The 23,781-nt window shown below is 37.3% G+C and overlaps 1 protein-coding gene across 1 annotated transcript in view; it reads left to right on the top strand.

Moving 5' to 3' along the window:
* LOC106950280 (O-acetyl-ADP-ribose deacetylase MACROD2-like) overlaps positions 1-23,781 on the top strand; it is a 262,373-nt gene that overhangs the window by 145,159 nt on the left and 93,433 nt on the right. The gene's annotated exons all lie outside the window — the stretch shown is intronic.

Below are 23,781 nucleotides of genomic sequence, written 5' to 3'. Positions count from 1 at the left end.
CGGAAAGGGATTATAAGAATTTTTTTTTTTTAAAGGGAGAAATTTGTGTTGGTGAAACCCCCCCCCTTTTTTTTTTTTTTTTTTTTTTTTTTTTTTATTAATGAAGTTTATTATCAGCTGTTCACATCAGGGTGTTACATAGATGTAGGCATGATTGAAGGTAAATATACTTTAGTCTTCTGAGCCAAAGACTTCATCAAACTGAGGTTTTTAATTCCCCCCTCCCACCCCTTTATATCTATGTGCTGCTCTGTGTTAGGTTATCGTAAACATTTTCAATTTTGTGTTTTGAAAGGTTAAACTAGTGTGAATGTTTTTGTCAGGCACATACTCCACAATAAGACTCAAATGCTGCCACTATCCCTGCTTTACGTGCTTGTTATTCTGTTCTGCTCCCACTCCCGCATGTGCTGTATGCAGCAGGGTGACTGAGTAGAGCTTCATTCTTGGGTCTGTTTGAAAGTTTGCAGTGCTGTGACTCTTCAGCCCTGGCTCAGGTATAAAACTGTGTTTTTTATCTTACTCTGACCTCTTTTCTGTTTCCTGAGGCGAAACCCAAGCTGTCCCTCGGATTTGAGTTTGCGACAAAGCAGTCCAGTCAGGAACCCGCGGCCCAAAGGGGGAAACAGGCAGCGAGGCCTATAGATACCAGCGTTACTTTTTAGACACTCATACAGATTGCTATGTACCAATTGCTGCACAGTGACAGTGGAAAGGCCCTCGAGTGTCAACCCAGTTGTCTCTGAAGTCTGTCCACGGAGCCTCAGGAAAAGTATGCAGGTCAACATGGCGACCATAGTCTCACTAATGACACATTCTCTTTCACAAATTAGAGTAGAGAATGGTGATTACACTATTTAGGAGCTAAACCCACAGCCTTAATAATTATCTCCATTGAAGCTACATTATTTTCTCATTTTTGAAGCATAACAAATTAAAGTATAGCACAATACTAAGCTTGGAAGGTCTGTCTTTAGTACGCCAGACCTTTTTTTTTTTTTTTCTGGCAGTCTGATCCTAATAAATAAGATTCTATTGTTAAGCCAGGATACAGCGACCCACAAAGCCCTCAAATATACAAGAAGCTCAATAGATGAATCAGTGTTATGTCAACAAGAGAGTTTACATTTGTGTTGTCTCTTATTCTATAGGTTCTTTGTCTGGAGATTGTCACTGAAATACTTCTTTTTCCCTTATTTCTTTTGGTTCTACATAAAAAAATGTTCAGGATGAAACGGTTTCAGAAGAACAAACTTGTAGCAGCGCACAGAGCAGCTGAACTTATAAATATCCTCATAAATCAGACCTTATCTGAGGTCTTTTCTGGCTATTTTAACCTGTTAACTTGCCACATCGTCTGGCACTCTCATGTTTAGCTTTCTCCAATTTTAAGGGTAGACTGCAAACCATATTTAGATGGGCCAAATTTCCATTTAATACGACTTGCTGCGATAAATCTCCTAATTAACTATTTCTCCGTAAATTGTGTAAATTGGCTGCGGCATGTCAAATGTTTACTTTTTAAAAATGATTTATATTGGAGTTAATGCAGACAGCCAACTGAATACTAAACAAATATAACTAAAGTATAACACTGAGTTGGGTATGTACACTCTGCATGGACATATTCTATCAATGTTAAACACTTTACGTCTTGGAAATTTGAGGACACTGATTTCCTATGGAAAAGGAAAGGCTCTTTTTCTTTATGGAAAAGGAAAGGCTCTTTTTCTTTATGGAAAAGTAAAGCCTTGTCTGCCAGATGAGCTTTTATCAGATGTAAAGGTTTTTAACCAGTGCTTTTGTAAATTGCTACAGTAGAAACCGGAGTTGGGGACTGAAGTCTTACTTTTGTCATCACAAATCCATAGGCTTTAGGCTTAAACTTGCAGCCAACAGACTTTTACTCAGAATACTTGGCCTCAACTTGAGCTCTGGAATTTGGGTATAGTAAGCCATCTTGATCTTCACATAATCAAGGGTGAAATTAAGCTGGTAAGTGTAGCTTATTGGGTAAATGATTAATATAATCTGAACTACTGAAATGTATAGAAATAACTGGTTGTTATGGTAACATTATCCACAGTCTGTAGGCCATGAGCTGTTAGTTGCTCACAACCTGTTGATGTGTTTTTGAATCATTTTAATGACAAAATTGTCTCTCAGACTGAAGTTTAACTTACCTCCAACATCTTGTTATTTCATTGGTTTCAACAAAGACGATTCCATTTTACTCTTCAAAATAAAAGCAACAAAATCAATATTCTGGGGTTTTTTTCAGAGCGAGTTAATAATTTTTGATTTTTAAATGTTCTTTTGAGCAAAACTTTGACACAAGTCATTTAAATAGTCAAACTAAGGAGAAAAAAGGTAGGGTAGAAGAAATGTTGCCTAAGGACCAGTGTCATGTATATTACAGGCACATGGTGCCATGCTAAAGCACAATCAAGTAACTCTGTTACCTTCAGTTGTTTTAAAAATGCTCTGTAAATCAAATATAACTTTGAAACTGAATGCCTTGAAATTGGACCTCCATATCTTTAAGAAGCTCCTGCTCTTTCTGATTCTGCCTTCAGTATGTCATCATAACATTACTCTATCAAGCTTTTTGACTTTTTACCAGCGTTTCACTGATAAGTAGCTCATATGATGACCTCAGCAGATCCACAGTTCCACCAGGTGTTTGCTAATTGCTGCTGCCACTTGTCTGAAGGAGCTGAGTGAGAGACAAATTTGACATTACCTAGTTTTGGCCTTTTTCTAGAAGTATTCTTTTAGACATTATTGTTTTAATAGTGTCAATATTATATATTATTAATATTTTGAACTAGACAAATTTTACATGTTGAATTAAATGCTATAGAAAATAGGGATAGACAATAGATATTGATTTGTAATATTTTACATTTCCATTAAGAGTACAATTTGAATTCACAAGCTGCAGCATTTCTGACTCTTAGGCATAGGATGTGGTTTTAATGTGTTTTTTTCCATGAAGCTAGACTTGTATTAAACCTAAGGAAGGGCTTGGAACATCTCTGCTACGTCTCTGTACATCAAGAACTTCAATAAAAGAGTTTTCATGCAGTGAAGATTTTGCAGTGCAAAGTTTCATAAATTATTTTGGTTTCCCTTTGGAGTCCCAGTACATGCTAGATTAGTAGCTGCATTCTACATCTTCCTTGAATGATCAGTGTTTTACCATGTCTTTTTTTTTTTTTTTAAGAAATATGTTTCCTTTACTATTATGTTCTGCTTTCATACCATTGAAACAATGCAGATTTAACTTTTGTGTCATCAAGCCTTAGATACAGACAGACTACTTGACAGAATCTAAGCAGTATCTCAATTTTTTTGAAAGCTTAAATTCATCTATGTTGTGTTGATGCTGATATTTTCTACTTTCTTTTCTGTTCTTAATCCTTATCGTCTCATATTAGACAAACATCTACCTTGAATAGCATTTGATGTTTGGATGAATTTTTTTTAATTATTTTTTTTTTATTATCAATAAAGTGTTAGTCACTTTGTTTGATTAACTTTCCAAACTATCCGGAGCACTATTTTGTCACTTAGTCACAGGCGAGATTTGGACAATGACAGACATTGAAAGCATTAGAAACTCTCTTTGAAAGCTTTTCTTCTTCTCTGGGGACTGTGTTCACACAAAACAAGTTGTTTGACAGCAGAAACAAATGGACACTGCTAGTAGTCTGCGAGAAAATAATCCTCCGGTGCCACTTTTCACTTCGGCTCAGTTCGTCCACTCGCACTTTTCTGTCAGTCATTAGAACCTGAATGCCATGCTTTCTTTCCTGGGGTATTCATCCAATTAACGATGGTACGGGGATACTATTTTGAATATGGCCTAAAAACTGGTCTGCCTCGTGGTGTCATATCTGCTTTTTTTGGTGCAAGGGAGAGAGCGTGAGCTCACCTGCAGCTTCACGTCTAATTGGCTTGCTGTGTAGTATGTTGAGTCGTGTCCTGTGGCTGTTACTCAGAGCCCATTCACACCTTTTACCAACTCCCTGCAGGTGTGCAGTGTGAAATCCATTTGTTTCAAGGCAGGAACCAAAGCGGACTCTACCCATGACAGCCCATTATGACCATCTCCAAACACTTCCTATTGAACTGAACAGGTATAACTCAATGGTGTATGTCAAGAAGATAATAGTGAATCATTAGTGAACCTTTAGCTTCAATCCACTTGGAGAGGTTCTGCTTTGTTGCGATGGTCATTCATTGTTCCCTTGTTGTTCCAGTGATAAGCAGACAATTAGTAGCAGTTCGACTAAGCCACAGAAGAGGTCATGAATCATGAAGTCGTGTAACATCAACCTGCTGCAACTTGAGCTGTGCAAAATTAACCTCTTAGGAGAACACTTTAAGAGTAGTACTTTCCCCAAATAGGTCTTGAATGAACGGTAAAGTGAAAAACATGTAAGAACTGTTGTGAGAAATTTTAATGCCCTGCACAAGGACAGCTCTGACTAAAAAAAAAAGCAAAAAAAACAAAAAAAAAACCCACAGTAACTGCTTTGAAAAACAGTTTACCTTCACCAGCCCCTCTGTTACCATGTCAAGGAAAAAGTGGGCATAGATGTGTGGCTTTTTAATTCAATAAATTAATATGTGTTTATCCTGAATTAAAATGTCTTCAGATAGTTTTCTTTTCAAGAATATTTTCTCTCAACAAGAGTAAAAATTGTAGAAAAATGTTTAAATGTTGCTAATTGACTCACTTGGAAACTGTATGACTGCCTATATATATATATATATATATATATATATATATATATATATATATAATACACTGCATTCTAGGCATCTCAGTAGTAGTAGTAGAATTGCTTAAGACAATTTTGAAGGTCCTAGTCTTACTAAACATCATAACAATGGTTAATTTTCTTTATATAGTGTATTGAGGAAGTGTAACAATTTCAGTGGTGCTAAATGTATTTTAATCTGACAAGCACAAGTAATGTCCTTCTTTCTTATGATTCTGGTTAAAGCGCAGCACAACTGAATTGTATGTATTTGCATTAACCAGACTTAGGTACTTTTACAAGTCCTCTCCAGACATCGAGTGCCTCACTCTACAAAGTTTGCTTTCAGAGTAGAGAGAAGAACAAGTTTAATGAGAAAGAGAAATTCAAAATTCTAAATCACCACAGTTAGGCCACCACCTGTCTCTGGTGTGCCCTGGTAATTATCCTGCATCACTACTTTCTCATTTCTGCCTGCCGAGATGACATTAGCATAAAACAGGAAGGGCTCAGCATACGCTAGATGAGGCACTTGGCTGATTGCATGCCTGTCTTGCCCCCCCCCCCCCCATGTCCAACACACAGCCAGCGGAAGAGCTGCGGATCATAATGAACCCATAGGATGTTTTCTGGCTTCTCACAAATAAACAAAGGGCTCAAATGTTAGACTTCGTATAAATTAGCATTAATGACTTCATTATGTTTCTGGACACTGTTCTCTTTTCACAATCAGCACTTCATTAAGTGGCATTGGACACTTAATTGAAGTTCCTGTTCTGTTTAAAAGGTAGTTTGACAAGTCGCAGAAGCGAACACATGGCCCCTATTTAGAGAAAGCCTAACGAATGAATGTTTATGAGCACACTGTGTGTTAGCTCAACATGCCTAAACCAAGGCAAATTCTTTCTGCCAACTATGCATAAATTCCTTTTTATGTTGACAAGTGCTGAAAGACTACGTGTGTGTTTGTGTTGTTTGCGTTATCTTAACCCAGAGCGTTCTTTAAACAGCCTCAGGCACCGGGAGCTGCCGCAGGGATAGCCGAGATTATGTATTAGATTTGTATCTGTCTTTAAAAAAGAAGATTGTTGTTACAGATTCACATTTGTAGGAAAGTAAGCTGTCTGTGTTTACTAGATCATGTATGACCAGAGGATTGCTCTTTATTTCAGGGGACTAGATCTTTATTGGGTCCTAAGAAATGCACAAAATGTCCCTTTTGATTTGGAGGTGAACAGTTTTAACTATTCTCACTATTCCCACCTATTACAAACGGATATTGTCCAGTTTAAGTCAGTGTCACACACACACACACACACACACACACACACACACACACACACACACACACACACACACATCTTTATATTTTTTTGTACCTAAAATTGTGTTGTAATTTTCAGTTCTTCTGCTTTATTGATTGAGAAACACAAGAAAACAGATTCTGAGGGAGCTAACTCCGTTTGATTGTCACTGAAGACATTTCAACGATGTCTGACTCACTCTGAAGTGTGTCACTGCTCCCATCGCTGCCAAGCTGTCAATCTCAGACCACTGTGAGGCAAATCACCTGCTGGTAATGAGATGTGGAGAAATGAGCTGCTTGTCAAGACGTCTGATTATACAGTAGTAATACCTGTAAACAGAGTACATTATCTGACAGGACTTACGATTTATGCTCTAGTTGATGAGCAACATTAAAACAAAACCAAAAAAAAAATATATATATATATATATATATATTTATAGGCTTAACAGCAAAGAGGAGGAAAAGATTATTGTAAAGAAAGTAGAAATACCCATTAATTACTGAAGGAGTAATTAATGATTAAGGATCCTAGATGTCTCTATTAGTAATGTGACCCTGAAGTATAGTTCCCTTACAAAATACAGAGATATAATCACTAAATTGTCTAATCAGACAGTTGATGCTTTTATTCTGCCTTCCTTAAGAGTTCTCGCACAGTTTGTCTGGAAGAAACGGTATTTAAATTAAGTGATTTAAATCTTTGCTCCTGTTTAAAGAAGCTGTGAAACAATGGAGCAAAAATAGTTTTTGTATTAATCTTAGTATACATATATATGTAACTGCAGCTTCACTTATGGTGATATACGCAAGGAACAGGCATGATTAAAGAAATGTTGCCAAAGGTTGGCTCCAACTCTTCCAAGAAAGCAGTCAGAAAAATAATACAGCTCCATATGAGAAAAGGCTGCAAAAGAGCACAACTAAATCTTTTATTGTGAGATCAGATTTAAAAATGGATACTTCTACCTCACCCAGAAACTGCATCAAATCATGGCTGCTCTCACATCGTATGAGTGTGCCCACATTTGCAAAGGGGATTAGTATTTTATTTTTTTATTTAATGCTTTAATTTTTTTTAAAATCACTGCTAACCACAGATCAATTATTGCATTTGTACGAGACCGTCTTGTGATAGTAACTGCTGATGACATGTCGGGCAATAAGTTACTAAAATAAAATCATTCTTCATAATTCCCAAGTTCTTTAAGGGCATGAACTTGATTTATGACACGGCATAGGTGAGAAATATTACTCTATTTTTTTTTTCTTTCTATGCTGCACCACTTTATTTAGCATGATGTAAATACAAATATTGCTCAAAGCAGTGGAGACATGGTGCCGCTCTATAGTTTTGAGTTTATACTGAAAGATCAAAAGCTTTCATTTAGTGTAAGTGCTCTGCAAAACCTCTGTGAACTAATTGAGCTCTTGCAGTATAAACTTGCAGTTTTGTCTACGTATTACTGAACGGCCCTGAGGCTTTCCATATTGTCGGTTCAATGTTAGAGATGCACTTTGAAGAGAGTTTGAGAAAAGAAATGAATTACTCCTTCAAAGTTAAAAAAAAAAATGAATTGACCTATACCACTCCAAGAATACGTCTCCCTGGAAACAGTTTACATTTATACTGCTGCAAAGTTGTGTGCTGATATATTTACTCTTATTAGCATGCAGAAAAAGTAATGAAATCTAGTTAAAGAAGGCATTCACTGTTTGGGTATAAACGTGCATTTCCATCTTGCTCACTAAGTCGCTCATTCCAGCTCTACAGATGGCTTTGTTTTGCATTTCCCTTTCTGTTTCTTTAATCATGAGGAACCGTGTAGACTGTTTTCCAAAGGTCAGTTTCAGTGCTAGTCTCCAGTTAGAGTCTGCCTAATGGAGGTGTGCTTCATCAAAGGGCTCTGTGCTCCCTGCCAGGCACATACAAGATGCACTTTTGATGTGTGTGGGTTTTTTTTTATTTTTTTTATTTTAAGAAAAATATAAGACGGCTGATGGTGATGACATCGCCCACAGTTTGCTTCAGATGCCGACTTAAGAGTCTATTTTGGCTGCAGGAGTTCTGTCAGTAGGATACTCACTCCTGGAGCAGGTGGCTGTGATCTTTTTGGCATCCGCTGGAGCCCAAACAACCCTCCCCACCGCTTCCTCTGAGTCTGCCACCACATGTCCACCACCACCACATGTCCTGGTGGAGATATGAGAGACCCCAAGGGATTCTGCTCTCCTGCCAGGTGTCAGCCAACAGTCTCCCTGTCTACCCCACAACTTTCATTAACATACTGACAGACTCGGTACAGATAAAGCAGCCACCCTTTGCTACACACTAGAATTGCTTTGGATAAGCTAATATTACATTACTTTTGGTGATGTTTTCTTTTTTGTGGGTTTCCCCGGTTTTCTTTTCCATTTGTCTGTGATGAAATTAGACAGGAGAATCAATAAGCAGAGAACTGTGGTTTGACAGTGATGTAAAACAGCCACTCTTGTCTATAAATGGGCTTGATTTCAGAAGAAAGATGGCAAATGAGGCATATTTGATTAGTTGGACTTTGTTGAACAGTCACATGTCGTCAATAACGTTTATGTAAAATTATAGATAGTATTTTTATGTTGGTCATCAGAATCTGCTTTATTCTCCAGGTTCACACAAACAAGTAGTTTGACTTGGGTTCTGCTATGCTCACTATTAAGACTTTTAAATGTAAATGTATAAAAAACAGGTAAAATAGAAAGGATTTTTTTATTTCTTGTGTATATGTAAATATGCCGTGTTGTTACAAAAGAGCAATATGCATGATATCATTGTGAACACTCTGTGGCACCAACGTAAAGGTCAAATTCTAAACAGTTTGTGTCCAGGATGTGTGGGGTCTGCAGAGAAGTTAGCCGCCCTTTTTCATGAATTCATTAAATACTTCCTGTACATACTTGTGTTTGGTGACTTGTTGAGCTTTCAGATAAGGTTACTTTGGTCAGTCATGATGGGTATTTTACATTACAGTGTGCAGAATGTTTGCTATTTTGAAATTAAAACATATTAATAGAAACAGAGTAATAGAAACAGAAAGGTTCTTTTTTTTTGTTTTACTCAACACTAATGCCACTTTACTATAGCTTTCAAAACGGTCAGAAAAAACCCTCTAAAACTGGTTATTAAGTAAATCCCTGAATCAAATAAAATGGTTGTTGTACTATCAGCCCAACAACCATAAACTGGTTGTTGGGCTGATAGTACAGCTTAAATTCTGCTAACTAAGCACAAAGTCAGCGCGAGATTTCTACAGTGACACAAAAGTAAAACGTAGCAGTCAATACCATTATCTCACTGGCAGTGCACCAAGTGAGCATTACCATAAGAACAAAGACCCTTAAGTCAAATTTCTCTGCCCACATCAATGCCCTGTTTGAGGTGAATACAAATTCAGCATTGAATGTTGATGGATGAAAGAAACTGCACTCCATGTGAAAAGGATGCAGGCATTTATTATGAATAGTTGTTCCGTGAGAGTTGTCAACACTCTTTTTGACACTCAACAAGCAAGAAAAAACAATGCACACAAGATAAGGAAATATTCTCTACAGACATTTAAAACCCAAGCTCTCCTACTGATAGCACGTAGCTCAAATTCCCCCCCTGTTTAAATAAACAATGCTTATATGTCAGAGACTATCAAGTCAGATTTCTTCAATTGTAGATTGCTTTGTAAAGCACTTTTGTCCTCTCGCTAACTTCGGTTTTATGGAAACCAGTGCATGTCTGGCTGAAGCAAAAAACAAGATCTGCGACAGTAACAGTCATATTCTGACATATACAGAACATTATACTTGTCATGCATGCCTCTGTCCATATCATCTCAAGTCAGCCATGTGACGCTGCAGTGTGCATTCATACTTACAGTAATCTGTGCAGCTGTCAGTTTGTTAAATTACATGCTGCAACCCAAACTGCTGCCACAGATTTGTATTTCTGTCCTGTTCTAACAGGTGCTCGGTGTACTGCAGACTTACCAACAAAGAAGGTAAAAGCTTCCCACCCACACAACAGGGTGACTTTCAGCTCTACGCCGCTTTGAAGTCAGACTCAAAGCATAAAAACAAAGGTTGGGAAAAGATAAGGGAGTGATTTCCCCTGTTTTTTTCTTCCCTTTTTTTTTTTAACCATCCATTATCTTTGTCGAGCGAGTGCAAATCCACTCTCCTTATGTTTGGCGCAAATTCACTTTTCATCACAAAGCCTCTCATCTGCCCGTGGAGAGAAAAAAATAGGGTTTTTGTCAGGCTTTACTTTGTGCTTTGATTTTTGAATTTGGTACCTGATAGAATTGCACCTAGTTGAATGTAGTTTTCCTCATAACATACTAATACATGCAATATTGGTTTACATTCAGCTGGGTGGATGCACACATTTGAGTCAGGAGGTGAGGAAAGAAAGAAGTTTTTCTGTGGCAGGTAGCTCTCAGTAATTTAACCATTCAGGGAGTGAAGGGTCATGGTTCTTGCATATATTTGAAGGCTCCTAAGCTGCTCGTGAGGCCAGAGAAAGGCTGCATACTTATATTCCTTCCTAAAATTTAGACTTTTTTTTTTTTTCTGACAAGCACAAGCACTTTCTTACACAATAGTTACTGCAGAGTTCATAATATCCACAACAAAAAGCTGCACTGCTCAGAGTTGTGCTAAACCTGTGATACAGTTCCTCATTTCAGTCTGGTTTGCTTCTCAGTACTGTTGCATTTGACTTCAAATTTCTTTTTGCTAGTAACTAAAAGAAGACCAATATTAAAAACATATTTTGATTCTGGTTGTCACATACATCTTTAGCAAGTTGAAACAGAATTATTCTAGAAGCTCCTTGATGGCATGAGGTTGAGATGTGACTTTCTTGGGAGCATCTAGTGAATTACTAGTATGTATGTATTTGAGCCTGTATGTTTAATTATGACCCACTGTGGATTAGTGACGATTTTAAATATGTATTTATTTGTGACCCTCATCTTTTACCCCAAAACTGAACTTTTATGTATACTAACCCTTTAACTTAAAATGGAGCCATTTCAATCAAAGACTGAAATTGATTATGCATCCATACCTATAAAGATGTTACATGCCCATCTCTCATGAATTGTGGAATGATGGCAATACTTGCAATAAGCACATCTGAAACAGCTGACCTTTAGAAAACATTTCATGTACAATATTTCCAGTGTTTTACTCTCAAACTGTGGCAAAAAACAACAAAAACATTCAGTGAGACGTTTTGGTGGTAAAAATGATTTATAGATGAATGAAAAAGCCAAAGGAGATGGAGAGAGAGATGGAGAAAAAAAATACAAGGCCTCAAACAACCATCTTGTACAATATTCTCAGCAAAGAAAAGGCAACTCTTAAATCTCTACACATCAACAGTTTGGGTGAGTGGGCTGCAGCAGCCAAAGACCTCGTCTGGCCTTAGCTCCCAGCCTTCAGTGTTTAATGTTCACCACTGAACATTAAAGCTTCACTATTGACTCTTCAATGTGACAACGCAGTGGAGCTCAGCAAAACCTCACAGCTGTAATTTATATAAGTCTAGCTGATGATCTTGTTCATGCCACTGCATTTGGTCAGCAGCAAGGTTCCAATGGCACATGCTCTGTCTTGTAGCCAAACTCTGTAACTCACCTTTTAAAGTTTCATTGGTGTTTTTTTTTTGGAGGATGACCCTTTATCGGTCATCATCACACATTTCCAAAAACACAAAAGCTCAAATTTGATAGTACTGCATTGTCCTTCCAATTTATGTAGCTAACACACTTCTATTTTACACATTTGTAGAGACTGTTTGAAAGAAAAAGTGGGCCGCATGTTTCCCAGAAATCAAAAGTATTGAGTAAAAATCTGATGCTTTCAGGGAAAAACAACACTATTGGTATCAAACACGAATGCAGTGATTACCATGGATAAGAACAGAAAATCAATATTTTGTCATATTAACTGATATATAAGAAGTTTGGATGCTTTTTTTTTTCAGTTCGATATACATCACCAGTAGCTGTTAATAGCTACCATATTGCTTGACAAAGACCCTAAAAAAGAAGTCTGTGTTAATTGGTGGTAAAGACATTGGCATCTGTTTCCTCACCCTCATCTGTTGTGCAAATAACAGGAGTATATATTTTAAAATAATTATTGCAGGACTTTTAAACATAGTGTTCTTTGAAAGTGTGAAACATTCTCAGCTCCACGGATGTGTTTCAGCTTTGACTCGTTTGTCTGCAGGGATGAATTTTCTCCATGCTGACCCGGGAGAATAGTTTGTAGCATAAGGGGCTAAATCCATTTACAATGTGTGCACCGAGCGTATTTTATCACCAGCCACAGTATTTACCTTTCCTCTGGCTGTAGGACCACACTCTGGAGAAAAGATGCCTCAGTGGTCCACTGTGGACTCTGATCATGTTGTGCTAATTCATTTCAAAGAGTAGCAACAACATCCAGGGGAAATGAAACCTGCCCTTGGCCAGAGCTTAAAGGGATCCATCGCTCTGGACTGGTTTGTTGCTGTGAGTCAAAAACAGAATAGATATAAAATGTGGGATCACAACATTTTTGGAGAATTCAATAAACAACAGCAAACTAACACACAGTTTTAAATTAACTCTTGATTACAGTAAAATGAATTTCATATCTGATGGTGTGGTTGAAGAAAAAGGAGCTCATTTAAGATGAGAACATTTTTGAACACATGGTGGTGGCAGCATCATGCTGTGAGGTTGCTGTAAACAGGGAAACGGATGCTAGTCAGTGTTAATGAGGAGAAGGAAGAAAACCTGTTGTAAATAAGCTAAAATTGTGACTGGCGAAGAGATGAACTTTCCACTGGGAAAAGTTAAGTTGTAAAGGAATGGTCAACATCCAGGGTGTCCAGGTCTAGCCTTCAAAGACCAGTGTCTTACATTTTTTAGATGTCCCAGCTTTAACACAACTCATTTGCATATCTGAACTACCTCCTTTGCATGTATCTTAGCTATTTTNCNAAGAAGCATTGGGAAAAAAAATATATATATATATATATATATATAAATATATATATATATATATATATATATATATATATATATATATATATATATATATATATATATATATATTTTGCAGCTGTAATATTGCCAGTCAATATTTTTGAAAATATTGACTGGATACAAATGCACGCCACACTTTTCTGAGTTTTATTTGTAGATTAAAAAAAAAAGAAAAAAAAAAAGATACATCATACTTTGAAAAATACACTATTTTGTGTCTATTACCTAAAATTCCGATAAAAGATCATGATGTTTGTGGTTCTATGGTGGGAAAAGTGGAATAATTGATGGCATATACACACTTTTACAATGCGTTGTAGTTAGAGGAATTACAAAGCAGGACTTCTAGTGGAGCAAAGGCATGCTTTCATCTGCCTTCCCCAACTGTTTGTTCTTTAGTCCCTCACTGTTGTACGATCCCGGTCTCTCCTGGCATCAGCCCAGTGGCTGTGGGGCCAAGTGTTGAGTCTCTGAGGAGGGGCACCCGCTCAGTGTGGTGTTTGGGACAAACACTGCAGTAACGTTTCCTCTGCTCTACCCATCTGTTGGTTTTGGCCCACTCGACGGAGCCACAGAACAAATCTGGCCGGGCTTTAGCAAAAAATGTTTGTACGAGAGCCAGACCACTTTACAGGACTTTTACAGTGAGTACGATCAGCCGCAGTTAAATGTGGGAATGGAAACCGAATTCAGGGCTTTGGAGAGGGAGATGCCAAAGCGCAGAGGAGAGGTCTTTCCCACAGTATTTACATCTTTGATATTTCCCCGGGGAAACAAAATATTTCTCCATTGACATGACTGGAAATATGGAGAGAGATGTGGAGGATATTTATTTAGAATTTACAGTAAATAAAGAGAACTGCACAGTGGGATCTGAGCCATGCAGGCCTTTTAATGTTCACCACATGCATGCGGGCCCTCCCGCTATTTTCATGAGACCAAAAACATTCACTTTAGAGTAATTTTAGGGTAACTGGTGATTTTAAGTTGTGTGCACGGATGCCTAATCCCATCAATGCCCTTTGATGGAGCCATCCCAGGGTGTAGTCTCCTTTCCCTTATGTCTAATGGAGTTGGCACCCACCTGTGACCATGAACAGGACCAAATTTGGGAAGGAAAGTTGGTGAATGTAGATAAAAGAAGAAAAAGTTGATTGATAAACTGACAGAGCTTCTTCAAGACTTTCTGTTTATAGAAAGATGCCGTTAGTCCCACTGGTGAAGTTTTACCAACTGAGCGCCATTGTCTTGGTAACTAATTAATATACAGCGAGTTAATCATTATTGAAGACTCTAATTGGATTATCCTCCAAGAACACAGAAAGACTAATTATTCATCAGGAGCGCTCTCAAGCAAACGCTGTTTATTTTTCTCAGATTTGCACTTCCCCTAAGCCTCTCTTAGCTCCTGAGCCACAACACTGTCACATCTACACAAAGTCAAGTAAACACTGACAAATCATTTGAGTCATCTGCATATAAAACAGCAGCGAGCCCAAGAGCAGTCTATGCTATGACAATTTAATTATAAAACGTCACTGGAGCACAAAGGGGAGAGAAAGAGAGCGGGGGGAAAAAAATAAATAAAAAAATCTGCACAGCATTTTTTTCTGCAGCTGCATTACTTTAAAATGCATTGCCTTTAATTTGTCTGTACAGGTAATTCTTAACAGCAGAGCACAGAATCATGCAGACATTTTTCATGATTAAAAAAAGCCACAAGGAGGCACCAGAAGAAATGTATTAAAGAGGGAAACTGATGATTGAAACATTTCAGTATTTATTGCAGAGGTGATTTTAAGTGTATGTCTGGCCAGATAAGTTCACTGAATGATGCTTCACATTCCAACCACGATATAATCTTAAAATAGGTACCAGATGCCCAAGAGGAAAAAAACTACAACATTTTTTTAATTAACTGATTAGGTACTACTTCTCCCTCATCTTCTCCGAGGATCAACTGCCAAAAGATTCAACTCAACACAGATGGATCATAGTACACAATACTCATTGAAAAGCAAGCATACCCCTTAAACTTCACCTCGTTTTGTCATGTTGCTACCTCAGTCTAAAGCTTCCTAAATTGCTTTGTATTAAACTCCATTCATGTTTCTTTTAACTCTGACCAGCTTCTGAGCTCTTGTTGAAAACAAGTACACCCATGGAATGATACTGCCACCACCCTGTCACTATGGGGATGTTTTGCTCTGAAAGATGCGCAGTCTTCACCAAAATGTTACTTGGTTTCCATCTTCCACATGTTTACTGTGTTTCCTACGTCAAAGGTTCTCGACCTTTTGCTCCCCATGGACCACTCCTGCTCTCCCGGATGTTATTGTGTATCTGGATTCATTATTTGCTTTCTGGCTTGATTCTAATAGATCGACTCCGTAGTATCACTTCAGGGCCCAATGGTTGGGGACTTTTGTTCATGAGAAACCTCAAACTTTTTAAAAACTACTTTCCTTTTGCCACCCTTCCATGAAGATCAGATTTGCGGAGTGCTCGGCTAATATTTTCCACCCAAGCTGTGGATTTCTGCATTTCCTCCAAGTTACCATGAGCTCATGGAATATATATATATATATATATATATATATATATATATATTTTTTTTTTTTTAAACCTAGCTTGCTTTAAATGTATGTAGAACTTTATCTCTGACCTCACGTGTGTGTTTTTTTGTTTGTTTGTTTCGTTGTGCTGTTTATGCACTGATATTCTCCAACAAACCTCTGGGACTCTGCACTGGTAGTAACATTAAAATTGTAAAACAAAACAAAAAGGACAAGTATGAGTACATATGCAAGGCACTGTATAGAGCTATGCACATATATGTAATGTATATTTTTAAATATTCAACTACAAATGTCATGTTTTAGCCTCTGGGATACAACCTTAGTTCTTTGACTTGCTTTCAGTCCCCCTTCCACAGCCTGCTGTTAGCTAAAGTCTGCAGGTCAGTGCTGAGCAAGGGACACACTGCCCTATCAGTGTGTGGGCGGAGAAGTGCAAGAGGGCCACAAATGCTTAATATGAGCTGCCTCTCTTTCTGTAAACAGGATATAATATCTACTCTTCATTAATGATGTAGGCCTGAGCCCCATGCAGCAGAATGCATTAGAGCTTTAATCAGCAGATGTGATTGCTTTGTACTTCATCTGACTGCACTGGGGGCCTTATGGGGTTTGGTTGTGCTTTGTGACAACTGGCTGCGGATGGAAGAAAAGTGAAAGAAGTAAAAGGCATTAATGACATCCAATCTGACAGCATCTTAAAATGTGTTTTAAGATGCTGCATTCTCAGTTGTCCTGCAAATATCTTTGGAACCTAGCGTCTTTAAATTCACCGCGTTCTTTTGTGGACGAGACTGGTTGAATAAACCTTCATTCAAAATTAAACCAGCTACATACCATCAGAGGCAAAAACATTAACTAGATCAAATAAAAATGCAACATTTTTGTTTTGATTTTTATTTTGTGCTCAATTTTTATCGCAAAATAATCAAATACTTTTATGTCTTAGCTGCTCTCTGGGTGCCTTATTCTGACTTAATTGAGATCAGCTTAATGTTTAATGTCCAGTGGTAACGCTGTCTCCCAGCACCCACACCTTGTTTTGGAAACTATATGTTTTAGTGACCAAAATGTAAACCAGATGTGACCAGATGGCTGCATATGTTACACAATACCTGTATCAAGTTACCCACCTCTTACTGATGACACTAATTTTGAGATTCCGTATGTGAAGAGGTTTTAATAAGACGGTAAAAATAAATCAGTCTTGACTTTTGTGAAAAGTGCGGTTAGTGTCATAATTATCTTCATCATTCTTCTCTCATGTCCTCTTAATATACATTTGAACGCCTGTTTGCGGTTTCCAGGCAGACCGGGGTACTTTAAAAAAAAAAGGTAATAATTGAAATATTGACCAGAGTTGCAGTTTATCTTCACTTTAGTCCAAATCTGTCTAAGGTGATGGATAAGGTGAAGGCTGTCAAGTGAGGAGCTTTCTGCTCATGTCTGGACTGTTTCAGTGTGTCTTGCTGTTTTTCAACTAAGAATGTTTGATCTTGTGCACTGGTACGAGGAAGATGAACCTCATATTTTTAATGACTGGGAAGTCATTAATGGAAACTCGTCCTTCCCTTAATGCAGTCGCTTTAAAATGCATAGAAAAGTGTAATATCCTCACCTTTTGATTAGACAATAAACAGTTACTTCCACTTTGAAAAAGGCTATAACACATTTTAAAATACATATTATTTTTATTATATATATATATATATATATATATATATATATGTATCTTTCCATAAGCAAACAATACTTTTCAGTTTAGTGTTGCATCTTACTACTGTTGACGTGAGCAGCAGCCATATTGAAATGCAAAGCCTGCCTTTTAAATCGTAACTGGGAGCAGTTGGTGTTGTTCGACTGGAGGGTCTTCCAGTCTATTTTTTTTCCTGCTGGGAAGTCAGAATTTCCCAGCAGATTATGCTGGAACACAGCATAACCCCTGACCGAGAGGTAGTTGCCTTCCTTTTTGATGCTGAAAAACATGGCCTCTAAAAGATGTTTGACATTCAGAATCCAAGTTGCTTTGAATATGTGAAAGGAAGTCTTGTTTTGCAGATTGATTCATGTCACCTAATCTCATTAAAATCATGGCAAAATGATGCACAGTGGCTTAAAATCTATTTTCCTTTCAGACATAGCAAAAAGCAGACAGTTGAGACGGCTTCAGCTTTGATTAAAATCTGTCTGTAATGTTTGAAATGTTATACAACACATTTTTGGTCATATTTTTCTGAATTCCTTTACAGTACGCCTTTATAGCCATTGCGAAAGCAGTAATTCTGTCCACACTTGGATATGATAAGATTGTTTTTTTTTTTTTTTATGAAATAAATATCATGGGTATTTGTAAAAATTTGACCTTTCCTTGATCCCCTTTTGGGCAAACTATTATCCAGAATAATGTTTTTGATTTACTGCACAGGTCTTAATCCATTCTGACTCAGTGTATAGGTCAAAACACTGATGTAACCTTTTCTACTGGTGGAGTAATTGCTTGATCAATTTATCACAGCTAAAAGCCTGTTAAGGCTTTGTTCTTAAACTTCATAACAAGATGAGTATGTTTCTAGTAGCTTAACCATATAATGTTAATACAGCTGCACATTTTACTGCAATTATCCGTCAAACTATCCTTACTAGCACTAGAGGTAAAGGCAGATTTTAACCTTGCCTTATAAAATGTATAAAATAGATTAAAATTGAGGGGTGTGAGGGTGTAATAATTAGTACATAAATAATAAAACATTTATGTACTCCATTGTATTTATGCATTTATCTTATGTTTGCAAACCAAGCATAAAGTGTCAATAGTTTGTATTTTCCAAGCATGTAGTGCAGTTTTATAGGATAATCAAGTAACTGTTACCTTCAGTTGTGGTAAAACTCTGTATATATAAAACATACGTATATTGCTAATATTTATACTTATATTTTGTAGTTTGTCATTAAAGGTTAAATGAATAATGATACACTTTGAATTAGCCATTTCAAAACTGCCATTTGAGTTGGTTGCCTGTTATTGGTCAAATTATATGAATGGTATTCATCAACTTGGTTTAAAACTCACATAAATGGATTTGGTAAAACAGGTTAATGTGGCAGATATGTAAGGCATTTAATTTTGACTTTTCCAAACTGTAGCACAAAGACTAAGAGAGAGGAATGGTCATAATTTACATTCCCTTTTTCTACATCTGTTGGCATTTTTTAAGTTTTTTTTTATTTATTTATTTCTTTCTTTACAGACCGGGTCAGGCTGCTGCTGTTAGTTGTCATGAAAGCATTCTATGAGTTGTGACAGCTTTTGTCCATTTTAGTGTAGGATTGTTATTTGCCCTGCGGAGGCGGCATCAGCGTCTGCCGACTACCCAGCACTGCTGGATTCTTTGTTGTACGTTTGTTCATCTTGAATCCGATGTGACACATTTAGTGTTTCTTGTAAGAAAGCTTTGTCCGAAGACGTATAACTCCCTGTGGGAAGGATGACAAAAAATAACGGATGATCTTTAAAAATCCAAATACAGCATGACGTTTGCCTCTCGCACATCATCAAGCTGGTGGCTCAAACTGTTTTCTGTCTCGGGAAGAAAGCAGATGCGGAAGGTTTCAATGATTCATTATAGTGTATGTGCCTGTGGCATCTATTCACAGCATGCCAGTTAAACTGAAGGAAATTTAAATAATGGTTGGTGCTCCAACTGTACGGGTCAATAAAAAACGGTTTTTACTGGCTGAGGTGCGGCCAGGTATCTGCCATGTAATTTGCCTGCAGAGGCCCAGTAGAGAGCCGAGTTTTCCCCCTTATGGCTTCAGACCTTTGACTGACGTGGAGATGTACTGATGTGGAAGTACAGCCAGAATAAACAGGCAGCGCTCACTGATCACTTGAAACCATACAGGGCTTTCCTGGCCCGAGGACACGGCTCCTTATACATACAGATGAACGAATGTCAGTCATGCGATTTAAAAATCCCCAGTGTTATAAAAATGCCTGTGGAGCCCTCTGCCTGTTTGCTGCATTACAAAGCACAGACGAGTTATATCTTTCCTTCTTTGTCACATAAACACAAACAAATAAAGGATTACAGGGAAGAATTTTGTTTACTTGACTCCTCCATTTTCTTGAATGCTAAATGTAGATAAGCTAATTTGCCTGAGCTGATTATCAGCTTCAGAAACAAGTGGGCAGGCCACAGTGAACAGTCGGGGAATAAATTGAGAGAGTATTAAAGAAGGAGCGGGACTCTTTAGTTCCCCTCCTATGTAGCTGAAAATGGATCTCAGCAGTGGCATTTCTTTCCACTCAGGCCAAAGAGGCACCGCTGTTTGCTACACTTAATACTAAGTAATTCATTTGTATTGTAGCTCGGCAGGAGAACAGCAGATATGATAGCTTTCAGGGAACTGTACTGTAAACAAATTAAAAGACCTGCCGAGGGTTTCTGGCATAACCAGGGCTGATGGGATGACTTTGTTTTCTTTTGCCTTGGTGTTTCTTGATGAATTAATCTTCTCAGGTGGTAGTTGAAGTATTTGCCCCATATATACAGTATATTTCCACATTTGCATTACATTTTAAAGTGACTTTTAAAATGGCAAAAAAAAAAAAAAAAAAAAAAGGGCGGCTTGTGAACTTTAATTTGTGCCAACTTTTCATGTATGGTCCAGATACGGTGCTTTTTCATTTGTTACAACCAAAAACATTAGAGAACATATAATAAAAGTTTTAGATATTTTTTTTTTTCCAAATAAAAGTCCTAAACCTGTGGTGTACATTTATATTCAGCGCCCTATGTTGTAGTTATACCTGCAGATCATAAGGGTTCTGTCTCAACCAGCTTTGTATAACTAGAGATCACTGCTAATCTCCCTCATTTGCTTTTGCTGCTCCTCTTTAAATTTATGTCTGACCTACACATAGAAAACCAGATGGAAAGTTGTAGCTGAGTAATATGAACCTTACCTTTTATGATCGATAGAAGATCAAATAGAGGTTTCATGTGTATCCATGGTATTTCGACCATAGCTGAGGTATCTTTATTAGCTTTTGAGATGCTAATCATCTGCTTTCCGTTCTAAACACAATACCTCGTTGTCACAATTACATATCATAACAACTGTTCAAAATCCTTCCGGGTGCCAAAATCTAAAACCAAAGGGAACATTGCTTCAAACCTGCAAGTCCTCAAAAGTATGAACAAAAATCTACAATAAGAAAAAATCAGATCGAACATAGCAGAGCTACTCCAACATGCTGCCACCATGAGCGGCACAGTTCAAAAACTGCTTAAAAATCATTTAGGTTTTCCGTTCACTTCACTTTCATGCCCGACTTTGTCCTGGTCTGTCACATAAAAACTCAATAGGTCACATCTAAATATGGGGTTTTAACAAGACAAAATTTTGCAAAAGCTTATTTGATATAAATGCTTTTACAAAGCACTGTAAAATTAAACCAATTCACTGTGTACTGCCTGAAGATCAATACAACCTTCAACTAATTATCTCAGCGGACATATAAGTCTACGAGGTATGGACAGAATATATGTCACAGTCAGGCTGTGCTGAAGACTGAGTTCATCCTTAGGCCATTTACATTAGTAAATAGCCAAAGAAAAAAAAAGAAAAACTGTCAGGCTCTTCTATAAATTACCAGATATGCTGTCCTATCAATAGGCGAGATGGCTGCTGGTGAGGAAATGGGACGTGTTAGGGGCATATAAGCTGTGTATACCTGCTGACAGTGATGAATGCTGGCTCCAAAATATAGTACAAGTGATTTTCTTCTCTTTATTTATTTATATATTTCATGAAATTGGGGCCATTTTCTTTTTTTTTTTTTTTTCTTTTTTTTGGCCAGTCTGATCAAAACGCCAGTGTTTGTGAAAGAAGGTGGTAAAAAGCTGCCGTGAAGGACACTCATCAAATTGCCAAATGGATTTGAAATGAATGTTGGTCTATGAGAGTGCCTCTAAAAACACCTTCAAAGTGTAAACTGTGACCCTCTTCATCACCTACCACACTCCTCTAGTTTTATTTTACACACACACACACACACACACACACACACACACACAAACAAAAAAAAAAAAACTATACAGACACTATAGTGGCAGCTCTGACTTAAAGGCATCAGAATGCATTCCTCTCCTGACTTAGTGTGAAGATGCTTTGGTTTGTTTTTCTCAGCATTTTCCCATATTTACCGACTTCTACTTTAGTCTGCCATTCAGTGACTGATTGCTCTTCCCCACTTCTTTCCCACTAGTCGTTACTAGTCTGGCAACTGATGCAAAGCAGAAAGTTCAAAAACCATAGCACCACAAATAATACAACTAACTTCTAACTTTGTAAAAATGATTTATTAGGCTGATGTTTTATTTGTGTTTAATTAAGACAAATATTCTGTCACAGATATGAGGCTTCTACTGATGCTATAACATTTTTTTCAGTCTGGCTCATACCTGCTTTATGCCTTAATAAAACATAATAATTATTCATATTTGAGGGAGGCTGGCAGCTGAATCAAGAAGGCTGCAAGTAAACGACTCAAGGGAATTTAATGCATTCGAAAATCTTTTCTTGTTTATTTTCCAGAGTAATGTGATATTTGCTTGTTCAGCTGACGGCATAAAGGTTTTAGTCTCCCCTTGGAGTAACACATTGTGTTGTACTTATTAGGGAGAAATTATCAGCAATTAAGTTATCCTTTGTTTGTGTTCCTGTTTACTCTAAGGCGCTCCTTTTTGAGTTGACATTAAAAACTAATTTTAACTTTGTTATATGTTGTGTGAGAATAGACAAAATTGTTGATTAAAGCAAAGGTGGTGATTGCTATGACATTCGAAATTATAATCAGTGACTTTCATAAACTGCATTTGTGTTTGAATTATGCAAATTTTTCACCTTGCTGGTGATATATAATGTGCATTCATAACAAATTTGAGACAAGGGAGTTGAATGGAAGTTGAACTCTCTGCAGATCAAATAACAGAATTAACATTAATATGGCAACATATTTTTACTTGTCCACAAGAAGACCTGATAGACCTTTTTGTCCCCTTATGCACATCCACAGGCAGGTGTTTTATTAACCACAGATCATACCCTGTCCAGTGTATCATACCACATAGTTATTATGCATACTGCTCTTTTTTGCAACAAATTTTAAATTATTTTTGCAAAAATATTTGTTGGGCAGACAAGATATGAAGTGTCAATTTTCAAGCCTGGCTTTCCATCTAGTTCTTTAAATTAAATTTAAATAATGTATTTTTTTTATTTTTTGCATCTTTTCCTCTTTAATTAGATTTATTTTGTAGTGTATTAATAACACTTACCCACTCTTAAGTGTTGCATTGTTGTTCTATTGTTATATTTTTCTTGATATTTACCTATACTGTCTATACATAATCTTTGTTCATTCTCTGAACTTTTTCTACTATGTGTGCTGCTGGTTTTTGGTGATAAACAATAGAGAGAAACCAGCTTTTAGTGTGCAGATGTGATTCATCATGGTGCTTGTGAATTACATCCCTATCCCCATCAATTAATTCATTACCAGAGGCTTGACATTAGGCCATGTGTTTATACTGTACACATCCAAAGTACTGCTGTGTTATGCAGTACTATACAGCTCCCAAAGAGCCTTTCCACCCCATGTAAGGGGCTCCATAGCTGGGATGGATATGTTCCATAGGCCCAGTCCATTAACACATTGACCACCAACCCATAAATCACTGTCCAAGGTGTCTCAGACAGCCGCAGCATGTTGGAGCGCTCTGGCCTGCTGCACCATTCGCATATGAACAGCTGCAGATAAATCTCACCACAATTCATCCTTCCACCATCCTGGCTGTTCATCTCCTCTCCTCATCTCAGCTGACAGGTCTTTATTAGCCCCTGGCACATACTTCAGTTTACAAATTTTGCAAATGTAATATATTTCGCTCAGTTTTGCTGGGTAAATCAGAGAAAAAATTGAATATCTTGTGAAATAAACAATGAAAGTAAGTTCTCAAGGCTACTGAGGAAGTGTGTCCTTTACAATGCTCTCA

Source organism: Poecilia latipinna, unplaced genomic scaffold, assembly GCF_001443285.1.
Source record: "Poecilia latipinna isolate Pla-1442-1.1 unplaced genomic scaffold, P_latipinna-1.0 Scaffold389, whole genome shotgun sequence".
Taxonomy (NCBI): domain Eukaryota; kingdom Metazoa; phylum Chordata; class Actinopteri; order Cyprinodontiformes; family Poeciliidae; genus Poecilia; species Poecilia latipinna.
This window is presented reverse-complemented; position numbering and strand designations above follow the sequence as displayed.